This window comes from Equus asinus, chromosome 13 (assembly GCF_041296235.1).
Source record: "Equus asinus isolate D_3611 breed Donkey chromosome 13, EquAss-T2T_v2, whole genome shotgun sequence".
Classification (NCBI taxonomy): Eukaryota; Metazoa; Chordata; class Mammalia; order Perissodactyla; family Equidae; genus Equus; species Equus asinus.
In genome coordinates this window covers 50,639,898-50,654,598 of record NC_091802.1, presented here as the reverse complement: position 1 = coordinate 50,654,598, position 14,701 = coordinate 50,639,898, and the positions used below count along the sequence as shown (strand labels likewise).

Here is a 14,701-nt window from a genome sequence, read left to right as displayed (position 1 = left end):
TTCAGCCTATGTGTTGTTGGTTGTAGAAGATTTGGTTCAGATGGAAGAGATAAAACAAATCACAAGCTTTGGCCTTCTGGAAACTGAACTGGAAAATACAGAGGAAGCTAAAAAGATGCACAGAGGCAGGCAATGAGGCAGGAAGGACAATATAGGCCATGGGGAAAATTAAAGCTAGAAGTAAACAAAAGCTTTAAGAAGGTAGAAGGAGTAGGTTGTGAAAAGATGTATCAAGCAGTGGGCAGTGTAGCCAGTTAATTGGAGGAAGAAGCAAGACTATATATAATGATAAGCAAAGAAGAGCAAGAAGCTGAGTCTCTATCATTGGTGGATTACTCTATTGACATTTCATAATCTCTGGTTATGAAGATTCCTGTGGCTATCTCGAATCCGTAATGACCTTCAAGCTGTCTCTTTCAGTCCTGTTCTTATTCTTGGATATGCTTGGAATTACAAGCCCCTCATTACCTGAATTAGCACATGTGAGTCTATTTCTTGCAACTGGAGAAATTCAAGGAACAGAGAATTTACTACCAGGGATAGAGATTTGTGAAATAGGAAATGACCAAGACTGTGGAGATTTTGCAATTAGTTAAGACATCTTGGCTGGAAAGTATTGAGAATGTTCCACTTATTCCAAAACTGTGTTTTCTTGGTGGTCATACCATGTGGCCAAAAATGAGGTTATGGGCAACAGTTGCAAAGCAACAATTTTAAGGGTGTAGGGAAGAAAACAGAGAAGAGCTGGATGATTTAATTTACAGAAGCAGGAAATTTACAGTTAAAGTCCAGAATGTCCTCCTCAAAGCAACAAAAGACTTGTGTTAGAGGAAGTGCTTCTATCTGACAGCTGACAGTGTTCATTGCCAAACAGTTGCATCAGAAGAAATCAGAGAACCTTGCTGCATTTTTTTTTGCTCAAAGCAATTCCCTGTTTGACAGGTATGGGAACATCTGTGGAAAGTGGAAGGCATTAGTTGTTTTTTGTTTGTTTGGTCAGGAACACAGTCCCTGAGCTAATATCTATGCCAATCTTCCTCTCCTTTGTTCATGGGATGTCTCCAAAGCATGGCTTGATGAGCGATGTATAGGTCCATGCCTGGGATCTGAACCTGCGAACCCCAGGCTGCCGAAGTGGAGTGTGTGAACTTAACTACTGCACCACTGGGCCAGCCCCAGAGGGATTAGTCTTTACTAAGCTCCTCTTTTTGACTGATTATGATAATCCGTCACAAATATGAAGCACGCCCTAAAACTATCACCTTTTTCTCTGATCAAGCCATTACGACCTAGAAGAAAGACTCATACAAAAAAAATCCCTGGGGGATCATAGTGTACAAGAAGGCTGTGAGATGATCTGAAATGCTGGACATTGTGTAATCAAAGCTTCGAGGGTGTGCTCATATAGATAAACAAGATCAGAGTGTCTCACAACGGGCACTATTGACATTTTGAGCTGGATAATTCTTTGTTGTGGGGAGCTGTGCTGTGGATCATAGGATGTTTAGAGTATCCCTAGCTTCTACTCACTAAATGCCTGTAGCAACTCCTAATTGAGACAACAAAAAACATCTCTAGATAATGCCAGATGCCCCCTTGGGGAGGGAGGGCAACTCCTCAGGTGACAGCCATTAAACTAAAGCAGCAAAATAGGTATGGTGATCAGGGATAGGAAATGCTTCATAGACCAAAATCATTGGACATTATATTTAAAACTAAAGTTCCCTTTGATCACCTGCTTTCCCACCTTAGGGGAACCACTGTTTCCAACTTGATTACACATATATACAATCCATATCTATGTACACATAACAGAGGCAACACATTTTCTGGACCAGATAGCAATTAATATATGATATTATCTCATTCTAGCCTGCTCTTGAAATCAAGGAGTGGAAATTTCCTTTTACTTTTCTTAAAGAAGAATTGTTGTTTTTCATTATTATTGTCATTACTATATATGGAGTGGGAGTGATGGTTGAATTTGTGATCTATTATTGCAGAATATTATATTTGTTGAGAAGCCAGTACTTCCTAATGTAGTCATTGGAAATTGTTTCCTCCATCTGTGTGGAGGGAGGAGTAAGTGGATTTGGGGTGGCATATGTGAGAACTGGATCATGTTAGGCAGAAATGGTATTGGAATGACACAAATAGGAAGGAGGACATGTCATGGAGACATGAATATCATGGAGAGGCATCTGCCAGATATGCCATCTGTGATGCCTGCCATCACAAAAGCCACTCCTGGGAGTAGATATCTTCCCCACACCCACTCCCAAAAGTGAAATTCGTAGGCTGTTCCTTGGGTAGGGAAGATTGTGTTTTTCATTCTCTAATATACAATTGACTGCATCTTAACCCAATGACCCTCATTTCATTGCCTGGGATAGTGGCCATTAAGGTGTCTAAAAAAGGAAAGCTCTGAGCAGAGGGGGATGAACTGAGATGACTTCTGTTAAAGAATTTAAACTAAAATGCATGGAGAGAATCTCACAGTTAGCAGCAGGTAAGCATCATACTTGTCATATTCAATAAAACCTACATAGAGAGTTTAACCCATATATGAAGTTCATGTCCTTTAGCACAGATCCTCCTCCCATTGAACACTGGTGAAATTCTGGATAAAATAGAATCAAACCAATTAAATACTATCAGAGCAGTGAGCTTCAGCTTGCATTGCAGTGGTCCAGCATCATATTGAACCTGGATATAAATCCCTAAGACTGAGACTGGGATTTATGGGCCCATGTCAGTGTTCGAGAACTGGTCTAAAGTTGATGAAAAGTGATGACTTAGAACCATGACTGCTGCATAAAGTCAGCTTCTAAGAAAGGCTGCCCAGGCTGGGACAGGGGACATGATACACGATGTTCACTGCCTGGAGAAGCTGTTCCGGACACTGAATGAAAAACAGAAAAGTCTGAGCTATATTCATGAGGTGGGCTAGAATTTATACTAACTGTGGTTCAGGAATTCCAACTGAAAAAGTCATCCTATATCATCACATAGACAAGAGATCACACGTATTGGAGAGGTTGTGAAGGAAAGGGAACTCTTGTGCACTATTGGTGGGAATGCAAATGGGTACCAATTAGAAAACAGTAGGAGCTTCCTCAAAAAATTAAAAATAGAACTACCATGTGACCCAGTGATCCACTACTGGGTATATCCAAAGGAAATGAAAACAGGATATTGAAAAGACATCTGCATGCCCATGTTAACCGCAACGTTATTCATAATGGCTAAGATGTGGAAACAACCTAGGTGTCCTTCAGCAGATGAATGGATAAAGAAGATATGTATATACAATGGAATGTTATTCAGCCATGAGGAAGAAGGAAATTCTGCCATTTGTGACAGCATGGTGGACTTTGAGGGCATTATGCTGAGTATGATAAGTCAGACAGAGAAAGACATACTGTATGATATGTACTATCCCTTATATGTGGAATCTAAAAATGCTGAACTCATAGACACAGAGAGTAGAATGGTGGTCACCAGGGGCTGGATGGCGGGGAGGGGAATGGGGAGATGTTGGTCAAAGGGTACAAACTTCTAGTTTTAAGATGAACAAGTTCTGGGGATCTAATGCACAGCATCATAATTACACTTAACAAGTTGCTAAGGGAGTAAATCTTAAATTTTCTCAACACAAAAAAGAAAATATAATTATGTGACGCGGTGGAGGTGTTAGCTAAGGATATGGTGGTAATCATTTTGCAATCTGCAAATGTAGCAAATCAACACATTGTACGTCTTAAACTTATCAATGTTATATGTCAATTGCATTGCAATAAAGCTGGAAAAAAGAGTCAGCCTAAAAGTGACCCGTGGAACGCTGAGGAGGAGAGGAGGTGAGGCAAGCAACCAGGTCTATGCAAAATGTGACTTGTTCCAGAAGAGGCAGGAGAACCAATTGCCACAGGAGCCATCCCGAAAGCAGAGTGAGAGGTAGCATTGAGATGATAGGTTTTGTGGAATCACACCTCACGTGCTCTTGCTGACTTTCAAATGTTTGCAATGTGCCGCACTTGAAGCAGAGCAGTGCAAAATGCTGATGAGATGAATACAGAAGCAAGTGCCTTGGAAGACCTAGCAGGATTGTTCTGGATTAGGTGAAAAATACCAATGGTTGCTAATAAAATGAATGGGCTTCTATTGTCCAGAAATTCTCAATGTCTCAATCCATTTGATTTTTGAAAATTATGGTAAAATATATGTATAACAAAAATTTTCTGTGTGTGTGAGGAAGATTTGCCTTAAGCTAAGATCTGTTGCCAATCTTCCTCTTTTTGCTTGAGGAAGATTGTTGCTGAGCTAGCAGCTGTGCCAATCTTCCTCTATTTTATGTGGGATGCCACCACAATGTGGCTTGGTGAGCCGGCTAGGTCCATGCCTGGGATCTGAAGCCACAAACCCTGGGCTGCTGAAGCAGAGCACGCGAGCTTAACCAGTATTCCACCGGGCTGGCCCCTGTATAACATAAAATTTGGTTGAAATAAACTACGCACAAATATTATATGAATATGAACACATACGAAATATCTAGAATAGGCCAATTCATGGAAACAGAAAGTAGATTAGAAGTTACCAGGGGCTGGAGGAGGGGGTAGTGGGATGTTATTGCTTAATGGTTACACATTTCCTGTTTAGGGTATTGAAAAATTTTGGAACTAGATAGTGATGATGGTTGCACAATATTGTGACTATAATTAATGTTACTGAATTGTACACTTAAAAATGGTTAAAATGGCAAATTCAACACATTTAATTTCTAAAAATATAATTTAAAATAATTCTGACATAATACATGTTTGCTGTAAAAAATAATACAATTTGTCTAGGTCTGAAATATAAAAATTCTCTTCGTTACCTAATTTTTCTATCATATATGCACACAGGATGATATTATAACTACTGTTTTGTAATTGTCTTATTTAACACCAGCCTATGAACATCACACCTTCTCAGTTTATTATATATTTATATCATTGTTCGTAATGCCTATGTATTATTTTAATGTTTGGGTGTACCCAAAATTCTTAGTTGAACAATCAGTTGAAAGATATGTAAATTCTTTCTAAATTTCCCTTTTATAAACAATACTGCAACTAAGAATGTTGCATATACATTTTTGGTGATTATCTGCTTAATCACTTGGAATACATCCCCAGAATGCCTGGGTCAGAGGCTCTGTGCATGTCTAAATGTCCAACAGAAGTCTCACCGAGGAGTTTGGCCTGCACACTCCAGCCAGCTCCCTGACTTCATGACAGCTAGCTCCTCTGAAGCAGAAACTTCCCGAGAAAGAAAGGAATTAGAGACTGCTAGCAATAATAAGTGAAGTGTCATTTCCGTAAAGCCCTCACTTTTATCTACTAAAATGAAAGAAAACAAAAAGTGGCAGAAATGGAACTAAGAAAATTCCCAGACTCTTGATATATAACCCCCAAATACCTTTGTTAGCATCCCAAACAATTATTTACTCAACTGAAGGAAGATGCCAGGAGCCAGTACACACTTCTCCAATCTGTGAGCAATGGGATGGGTGGAAAGTGAAGTGGAATCTGAAAATGCTTATTATATTCTCCCTCCTTGGTTGGGGAAGTCCTGAAGCAGGATCAAGCTAAAGGAAAGCCTGTTCTATCACTGAACAGCTGGGAGAGGTTAGTCTGAGGAAGAAAATGCTCAGCTAAATGCTCATTCTACTGGGTACCACCATATTGTTGTATTTTCCCTCCTCAGAGCCAGTTTGAGGATCACATGGAGTGAAAAACATACTAGGAAGGACTTTGGCTACTCAGCTAAAGCCATCTTCAGACTGTGGTAGCAATTTGAGTGAAGAGGGCCTTTGTTTCTGAGGGATCTTGAAGTTACTCATCTTACAGAGAGAAAGGGAGGGGAAGGCAAAGAGATGAGTTAACTTACTCCCCCCCCCAAAAAAAAGGAAGAAAAAGAAAAAGGTTTTTTTTAAAGTAACATTGGCCTTTGCTCCTAAACTGCAAGAGGCATAAGGATGACCTCCTCACATCCGGAACAATTATGCTCTCATATTAATTAAAAGATTGGTAATATTGAAAAAAAAACCTGTGTCTTTAAGAAGCTGTGGCCAAGAACCTATCTTGAAGGCTATATTAAATAAAATAGGAGATGAGATCAGTGTAGTAAATGAATTTCTCAATAGATTGAAATTGGAAATTCAGTATCGAGAACAAACTGACAATCCACTCAAGGAACTCTGTGCATCTCTTCAAGATTATGAAGATGTGGAACATTTCAAAGAAAACAGTCCTTCCCACTTACCTTAAGTAACAGTAACCCGGGGCTTTATTGAGAGATCAGATCTTGACCCTGAAGAAGCAAAGTGGAGGAGCTTACACCCACAAGCCCCCAAAAGGACAAGAGAATATTAAAGAAACGCCATTTATGAGTTCCACTGAGTTCAATGGTTTTCCTGTATAGACCCTATATCAACCAAAAAAAATCTATGAGTTCTGTGGCTAGAAATCTCCATCACAGATTTATGATGAAGAAACAAAGAATGTCAAAGGTCATATTTTAGATTGGAAGCTGACATAAAGGAATTCACAGCTTTGAAAGTTGACAAGAGGTTTCATGCGATACTGAACATTTTATGACACTGCCAGAGTCCATCAGAGATCTGAGGGGGAGGACTTACCCATCATGTTATAAACTAAGGCCCTCGTGAGCTTTTGAATCGACCAACAGTAGGGTTTAGGTTTAGAGGCTATTGCTATAATTTCCTTATATGTATAATTTCTTTAGCTTTTTCATTTTCATTTTCTTACTTCTTATAAAAATAAAACATTTTTTGATAAAGCATATGTATTTTAAAATTTACTTCATTTTAACAAGTATTTTACCTACCTACCATATGAGCCTCTGTGCTAGGTACATAATGCAAATAGAAAAAATGTTCATGTCTAGGTTTTGTGTTTAGTGGACAATGCTGCAGACCCCAGTAAGATCAGTACATATGTGGTAATGGAAGAAAAAGGTCAAGAAGATAAATAAGGCCAAGGATACTCACATCCTTTGGAATTAAAGGTCATTAGTGTCTAAATTCCTTCAATGACATTTCAGTCTACAGGCAAACTTCCCAGAAGTTAGATTTGAAGGCAGCTCATCCATCTCATTATTCTGCTTTCCTATATGTCGTTAAGGAAGAGCTTACCTGAAATGCGTTCACTATAAACCAGTTTGTAAACTTCAAACTGTAATAAAATAGTCATAAAAATGTACTAAGATGAAAAGATGATAAGATGTGTGTGCAGGTTACTAGTGGTCATGGAAAATGGGTTTTTGGATTCTAAGAATTTAGCCATGTTTCTCTTCTGCACCCGGGGAGACTGGTCTATCTATGTCTGCTCCATCTGCCTGGCAGGTTTATCCCTGTAGCAGAGGAAAAAAAGTGTCTCACCAGGACCTGTGACCTGGTTAACATCATCACTGTGATGACCACACAGTACATTATGGGCACAGCAAAAAAAAACCCCACAAAGTAACATTGATCGAATTGGTTGCCAAGAGAGTCCATAACAGCCAACCACCATGCTGGGCGATCTACACCTCTATCATATGGACCATTAAAGGAAAAAATCATTGGCCAAATAAAGAGAATTAGAGTACAGCAAGATTGAACTTAAGTAGAATAATCAGAGACGTTCTCTAGAGAAAAAAACACAGTTAGTTCTAGAAACAGGGAAGATCTTAAAAATACTGTTTAGAATTCTGTATTAGTCACATTTAGAAGTGCTTGCTGAGCTCACAACAATTTCCCCTTTTGGGGGGACTGCTTTTTCTCCTTTTGGTAGGCTCACAGGAGTGGGCATCTAGCAGCTGTACCTACATTATGTGACTCTCAACTAGGGAAAACAACAGATTGGAGCTGGAGCAGTGCCAAACCCAGGCAGGGATCATTCAAGCTCTGTCCTAGAGGTCTGAGTAAATACCGAGATGCTGGCAGCTGGGATCACTCTACAGAGAGGTCTACAGAGGGTTGGTGCTGAGATTTTGTTCTAGGGTAATGCTGGTATAACCCTGATATGCGTTCCTAGTCCCTCTGGCCACAAATGGGTTTCTGTCCATGTTTTTCATAAAGCAGATAAGCAAAATATGGAAGCTTGTAAGAGAAAAACACGCAAAAGGAGAAGAAATAGATGGCTAAATTACTACTACAGCTAAAATTCCGGAAAACTTGTGGTTGGCTCTAATACATTGCCAAACTGCTCAGTTCCAGTTTACTTGTAAAGTTTCTTCCTTGGAAGATGAATCATGACCACGTATTTTGTTTTATCTCAATAAAACTTTGGTGTAAGCTCTCTGCCATGTAGTTGAAAGCATAATTTGGGAGCCAGTGCACCAAATGAAGTTGGCAAGAAAGAATAGGCATCTACCACTTAGACTCTCCACTTAGGAGTCCTCAACCTTTCCAGGGAGAGGCTTACCTCAGCCAGTAGCCACTTCCTATATTCACCACCAATGCTTCCTATGTATACCCTCTCACCCTTCATCATAATTGCCTGGCAAAACCCCATCTTGGATAAACCTGTATGAGGGAGATGAACATTGGTAGAAAATACACATGAATATCATAACTAGTGTCACTTTAAATGAACGACCACTGCCTTCAAGTGGAGCCTTAGTTCTGCCTTCTAACTCCATGACATTTCCCTAATCCATTCACTTTTTCACTGAATTGGACCTGAACCCATCATCATTTCCTCTCCTCTCTTCAAAAACAGATTCTGTCAATGCCTCTCCTCTAGCCTGCATTATTTTCAAGATTTTAGCTCACAAGTGCTGCTTTTTAAGTGAAATGGGAGGATTTCCAGTGACAAATAGATGAGAAAGACAGTAATCCAGATAACTTTCAGCCCCACAAGAAACTCTGACGAAAACAATGGCATGTAACACATGTCAAAACCCCTAACGTTCTCCACTCCCATGCCAACTCTGTCTCTGTTCTTAACTAAGAACAAAAAGCTCTAAAAAATCATAGAAATCTCTAAGATTCCATCAGCAGAGACTGAAGAAATGTGTAGGTTGATGGGAAGTTCTGCTTCCTTTCCCACAAAATTGTTGTTTACAGTCAGGAATATTTAGTTTTGGTAACTTATTTACCAAACACTTCTGTCACTCAATTCTTTCTGTCTGAGTTCAATTTGCTTTTTAAAAATTATTGTTTTAGTTTTTACTGAAGTACATACTTTAGTATTCTTTCAGCCTGGCTGTGTAAGAGGTAAATTCTTTCTCTTTATTTCATGCACATTTAGCTGGGTATAGAATTTGAGGTTGACAGTTCATTTCCTCTCAGCTCTTTGAGGACATTATTCTATTGTTTTATGACATCTTTTGGCTAAGTGTTGGTCCTTCATTGATAATCTGTCTTTTCTATTTTATTGTTTTTCAATATTTCCCTCTCTCCTCTCTCTCTTTCTCTCTTACATTTTGAAAGGTCACTGCAAAATAGTCGTAAGATTTCTTTTTTTATTGAGGTAACATTGGTTTATAACATTATATAAATTTCAGGTATACATCTTTATATTTCAATTTCTGTGTATATTACCTCATGTTCACCACCCATAGACTAATTACCATCCATCCCTGTACACACGAGCCCTGTCACCCCTTTTGCCCTCCTCTGTTGTCCCTTCCCCTCTGGTAACCACTAATCTAATCTCTGTATCTATGTGTTTGTTTGTTTTGTTGTTGTTTTTATCTCTTACTTATGAGTGAGACCATACAGTATTTAACTTTCTCCATCTGACTTATTTCACTTAGCATAATACCTGCAAAGTCCATCCATGTTGTTGCAAATGGCAATATTTCATCTTTTTTTATACCTGAGTAGTATTCCATTGTGTGTATATACCACATCTTTATCCATTCATCCCTGGATGGTCACTTAGGTTATTTCCAAGTCTTGGCTATTGTAAATAATCCTGTAGTGAGCATAGGGGCACATATGTCTTTACACACTCATGTTTTTGTGGTCTTTGGATAAACAAATACCGAGCAGTGGAATAGTTGGATCACCTTGCAGTTATATTCTTAATTTTTTGAGGAATTTCCATACCATTTTCCAAGTGGCCGGACAAGTTTACATTCCCACCAGCAGTGTATGAGAGTCCCTTTTTCTCTGCATCCTCTCCAACACTTCTTATTTCTTGTCTTGTTAATTATAGCCATTCTGAAAGGTGTCACATGATATCTCATTGTAGTTTTGATTTTCATTTCTCTAATAATTAGTGATGTTGAACATCTTTTTATGTGCCTGTTGGCCATCTATATATCTTCTTTGGAAAAATATCTGTTCAAATCTTTTGCCTATTTTTTAATCGGGTTGTTTGCTTCTTTGTTTTTGAGATGTATGAGTTCTTTATATATTTTGGATATTAACCCCTTATCAGAGGTCAAATGTGATATCAAAAACATAAAATGTGGGAGAAGAGGAGTAAAAGAATAGGGCTTTTAATAAGAGGTCAAACTTAAGAGACCATCAACTTAATATAGATTTTTATTTACATAGCTTATTATATGTGAACCTCATGGTAATCACAAGCCAGAAACCTATAATAAATACACAAATAATTAAGAGAAAGGAATCCAAAAATATTACTAAAGAAAGCCATCAAATCACAAGAGACAAGAGAAAATGAAAGGAGCAGAGAAGAACTACTAAAACACTCAAAAAAGTTGTAACAAAATGGCAATAACTATATACTTATCAATAGCTACTTTAAATGTCATTGGACTAAATGTTCCAATCAAAAGACATAGAGGGGCTTAATGGATAAAAAAAAAAAAAAAACCAGACCCATATATATGCTGCATACAAGAGACACACTTCCGACCTAAAGACACTCACAAACTGAAAATGAAGGGAAGGAAAAAGATACTCCATACAAATGGCAATGAAAAGAAAGACAGAGTTGCAGTACTATATCAGACAAAATAGACTTTAAAACAAAGACTGTAACAAGAGACAAAGGGCACTACATAATGATAAAGGGAACAATCCAACAAGAGGATATAACACTTGTAAATATATATGCACCCAACATAGGAGCACCTAAATATATAAAGCAACTATTAACAGACATAAAAGGAGAAATAGACAGTAACATAATTATAATAAGGGACTTTAACACTCTACTTACACCAATGGATAGATCATCCAAACAGAAGATCAACAAGGAAACCTTGGCCTTAAATGACACATTCAACCAAATGGACATAGTAGTTATATACTGAACATTCCTTCCAAAACCCACAGAATACACATTCTTTTTGAATGAACATGGAACATTCTCCAGGATAGATCACACATTAGGCCACAAAACAAGTCTCAATTAATTTAAAAAGATTGAAATAATACCAAGCATCTTTTCTGACCACAACAATGTGAAACTAGAAATCCACTACAAAAAGATTTTTGTTTGTTTTTAACTCTGCACAGGACACACTGTTTTTCTAATCTGAGGGCTCATGTCTTTGATTCCAGAAAATTTTCATCCATTTTATCTTTGAACATTCCTCTTATTTTTCCCTTTATTTTCTTTATTATAAAATGCTTATTAGTCATGTGCTGGACACCCCTATTCTATCTTACATGTCGTTTAACCTGGCTTCAATATTTTTTCATCTTGTTCTGTCTTTGCACTAAATTTTATATTGTTTCTCCAGATATATTTCTATTTTATTAATTTTCTTTTCAGCTGTATCTAATATGATATAAAATTTATCCATTAATTTTTAATCCCAACTATTATTAATCCCTTTAAATGTCTATAAGTTCTAATGGGTAATTTACCTATTAGTCTTCCTTTTCCTTGTCTCCTGTTTTAACTAGCTTACATTACTTCTTTAATACTTTAGACATATATTTTATAATCAGTCATAATTTTTATCATCTTCGGTTCTTGAGATTGCTAATAGTCCCATCTTTTTGGTCTGCTGATTCTGTTTTATGGTGGGCCTTTGATTATAAGCTTAGCTGCTAGGAGGAATATTTCTTTTTAATTCTGTTGCTTTTTGTCCTGAATTCTGGACATATCTCTATAGAATTGTTTGTATGTTCTTTGTGGGGATCCAGGATAATAGTAGCAACAAGAGGAGAAAGAGAAGGAGGACAATGATGATGATGATGAAGAACAGGAGGAGGAAGATTGCCAGCAATAAGTAACATTTGTTGAACTGTTACAATTTTCTAGGCATTGTTCTATGATCTTATATTAATAAATTTAATCCTCACAATAACCTTATTTAGACAGGCACTATTATTATCTCCATTTCTATGGATGAAAATACTGAGAGAAGGAAAAGTTTAAATAGATTGTGCAAGGTCACATGGCTATGACAGAGTCAGAATTCAAACCCAAGTTTGGCTCCAGAATGAATGTACTAACTGCAATGATATTGTGCTTAGACACATTGCTATGCAGGGAAAAGAAATTCAGATCCCGCTCCTGTGTCCTGTATCTGACGTGTGCTACATATGCTTAAGTTTTTCATTTTCTGTGGAGGATATGTAATTTTTAACTCAGAGATTGGGCGAAGAATACACATCCTTTCTTTTCCTTGGGGTAGTTGGTGAAGTTTTTCTAATCTCTATTTCTAGCACTAAACAGTCCTGTGAAGCCTCTGGATTCAAGCAGAGATATGAAATCCAGCTTTGCATCCTGTCAAGCACCAAGTCCAGGTCACTGGGTTATTAAAACACCTCTTTGGACTGCTGGGTTTCTGACATACCACTCACAGTTCTGGCTTTAGTTTCCCTTTTCTTTTTTTCCTTTTTTTTTTTTTTTTGAGGAAGATTAGCCCTGAGCTAACGTCTGCTGCCAATCCTCCTCTTTTTGCTGAGGAAGACTGGCGCCGAGCTAACATCCGTGCCCATCTTCCTCTACTTTATATATGGGACTCCTGCCACAGCATGGCTTGCCAAGCAGCGCCAGGTCCACACCCAGGATCTGAATCGGTGAACCCTGGGCCGCCAAAGCAGAACATGCAAACTTAACTGCTGCACCACTGGGCTAGACCCTCCCTTTGCATTTTTTTTTTCTTTAAGATTTTATTTTTTTCCTTTTTCTCTCCAAAGCGCCCTGGTATATAGTCGTATAATCTTAGTTATGGGTCCTTCTAGTTGTGGCATATGGGATGCTGCCTCAGCATGGCCTGATGAGCAGCGCCATGTCCATGCCCAGGATTCGAACCAGTGAAACCCTGGGTCACTGCAGCGGAGTGCACGAACTTAACCACTCAGCCACCGGGCTGGCCCCTCCCTTTTCATTTTTAACACCTGAGAGTGTGCCTTCTTTTCTCTTTGTGTCTTCCACTGATTCTTACTTTCTTTCCTTTATCTTTTTTTCTCCTTATTTAAAGTTTGGTTATATATCTGAACTTCTATTTTAGATATATTTTACACACCATTTCAATGTGCTTCTAGCTGGAGATCAGGCACTTCATTATTCATATTGGGTCAAATTTGGGGGAAATCCTCAGGTTTAAATGAGGGAAATGACCCTGAAAATAAAAATAAATCAGAGTAAAGAAGTCAAGAAAGAGGAATACAAAGAAACACAAGAAACAATGATAAGAAGTGAAACAAGTAAAATATATTTAATCTAAATAATTTTTGATATTGTAGTTGTGAATTTTAATGCAATTGTAAGAAAAGCAGAGTGAAAATGACTTCTAGAATAAGGTATATAGGGTCTGAAACAACAATAACAACAACCAAGTTAAGAAAAATCCAAACTATATTCCAGGTGATTTTGAAAAAACTTAGAATTTTTGTTTGGACCATTGACCTATTATTGATACAAAATTGTAACAGTGTTTATGACCTTCTACCCTCCCCCCTACTATAAGACGTTTAGAACATCTTTATTACCTTTGCTTTGGCCATTTCTAATGTAAAAGACATGTAATATTTCACTGTTGACTATTTTTAAAAATAGAACTAATTACCAAGGAGAGAAATCTATGTATATAATATCATGGCTTTAAATGTTTTTTAAAAAATTATCCCCCTTTTCTCCAGAACATCTCTCAGCTTTATGATTATTAACATCTGTGGATTGGGAGCCATGTCAAATATTTGAGATTTCCCAATTCATGGACTTTGGTTTCCTGTTTTGCCATTTACTTTGGCAGGTCAAGAAATGTTTGCAACTCTTTACAGAGAGACATAGACTATGCAATGGGAATTGAATAAATTTCAGGGTCTTTTCCTAGGTTTCATGCATAAAAATTGACCTGAATCTTTGTATATGTTTTTAGTCCTTAGCAATTCACTTACTTTTTGTTTGTTCATTTGCCTTATGAAATCCTGCATCTACTATGAACAGAGTGAGAGAAAGGAATTTGTTTAGAATTCTTCATTTGTCCAACTTAGGTGTTTCTGCAAGGCAGATTGTGGATTGCTTAGCTTTATTAGGCAAAAAAAAAAAAAAAAAATCAGCTCCAGCCTGTTCTGCCCCTTTGGTCTAAATTAGCCAAGTATATCATTGACAGTTGCGTTTAGGCATTAGTAGTGAAATAAAAAAAGGAAAACACAGCTAAAGATTCCTCATACAGATTAACTCTTTGTTTGGTTATTATTTTTACTCATTTACTGCTCTTCCCCCATCTCGGTCTCATCCTGTCTGAAGGGCTAGTTTCGTTTTCCTTGTTT

General features: G+C 37.7%; 1 pseudogene; it reads left to right on the top strand.

Moving 5' to 3' along the window:
• Positions 1 to 5,874: 5,874 nt before the first annotated feature.
• On the top strand, positions 5,875 to 6,701 carry LOC123276395 (SKA complex subunit 1-like; annotated as a pseudogene).
• Positions 6,702 to 14,701: the final 8,000 nt, after the last annotated feature.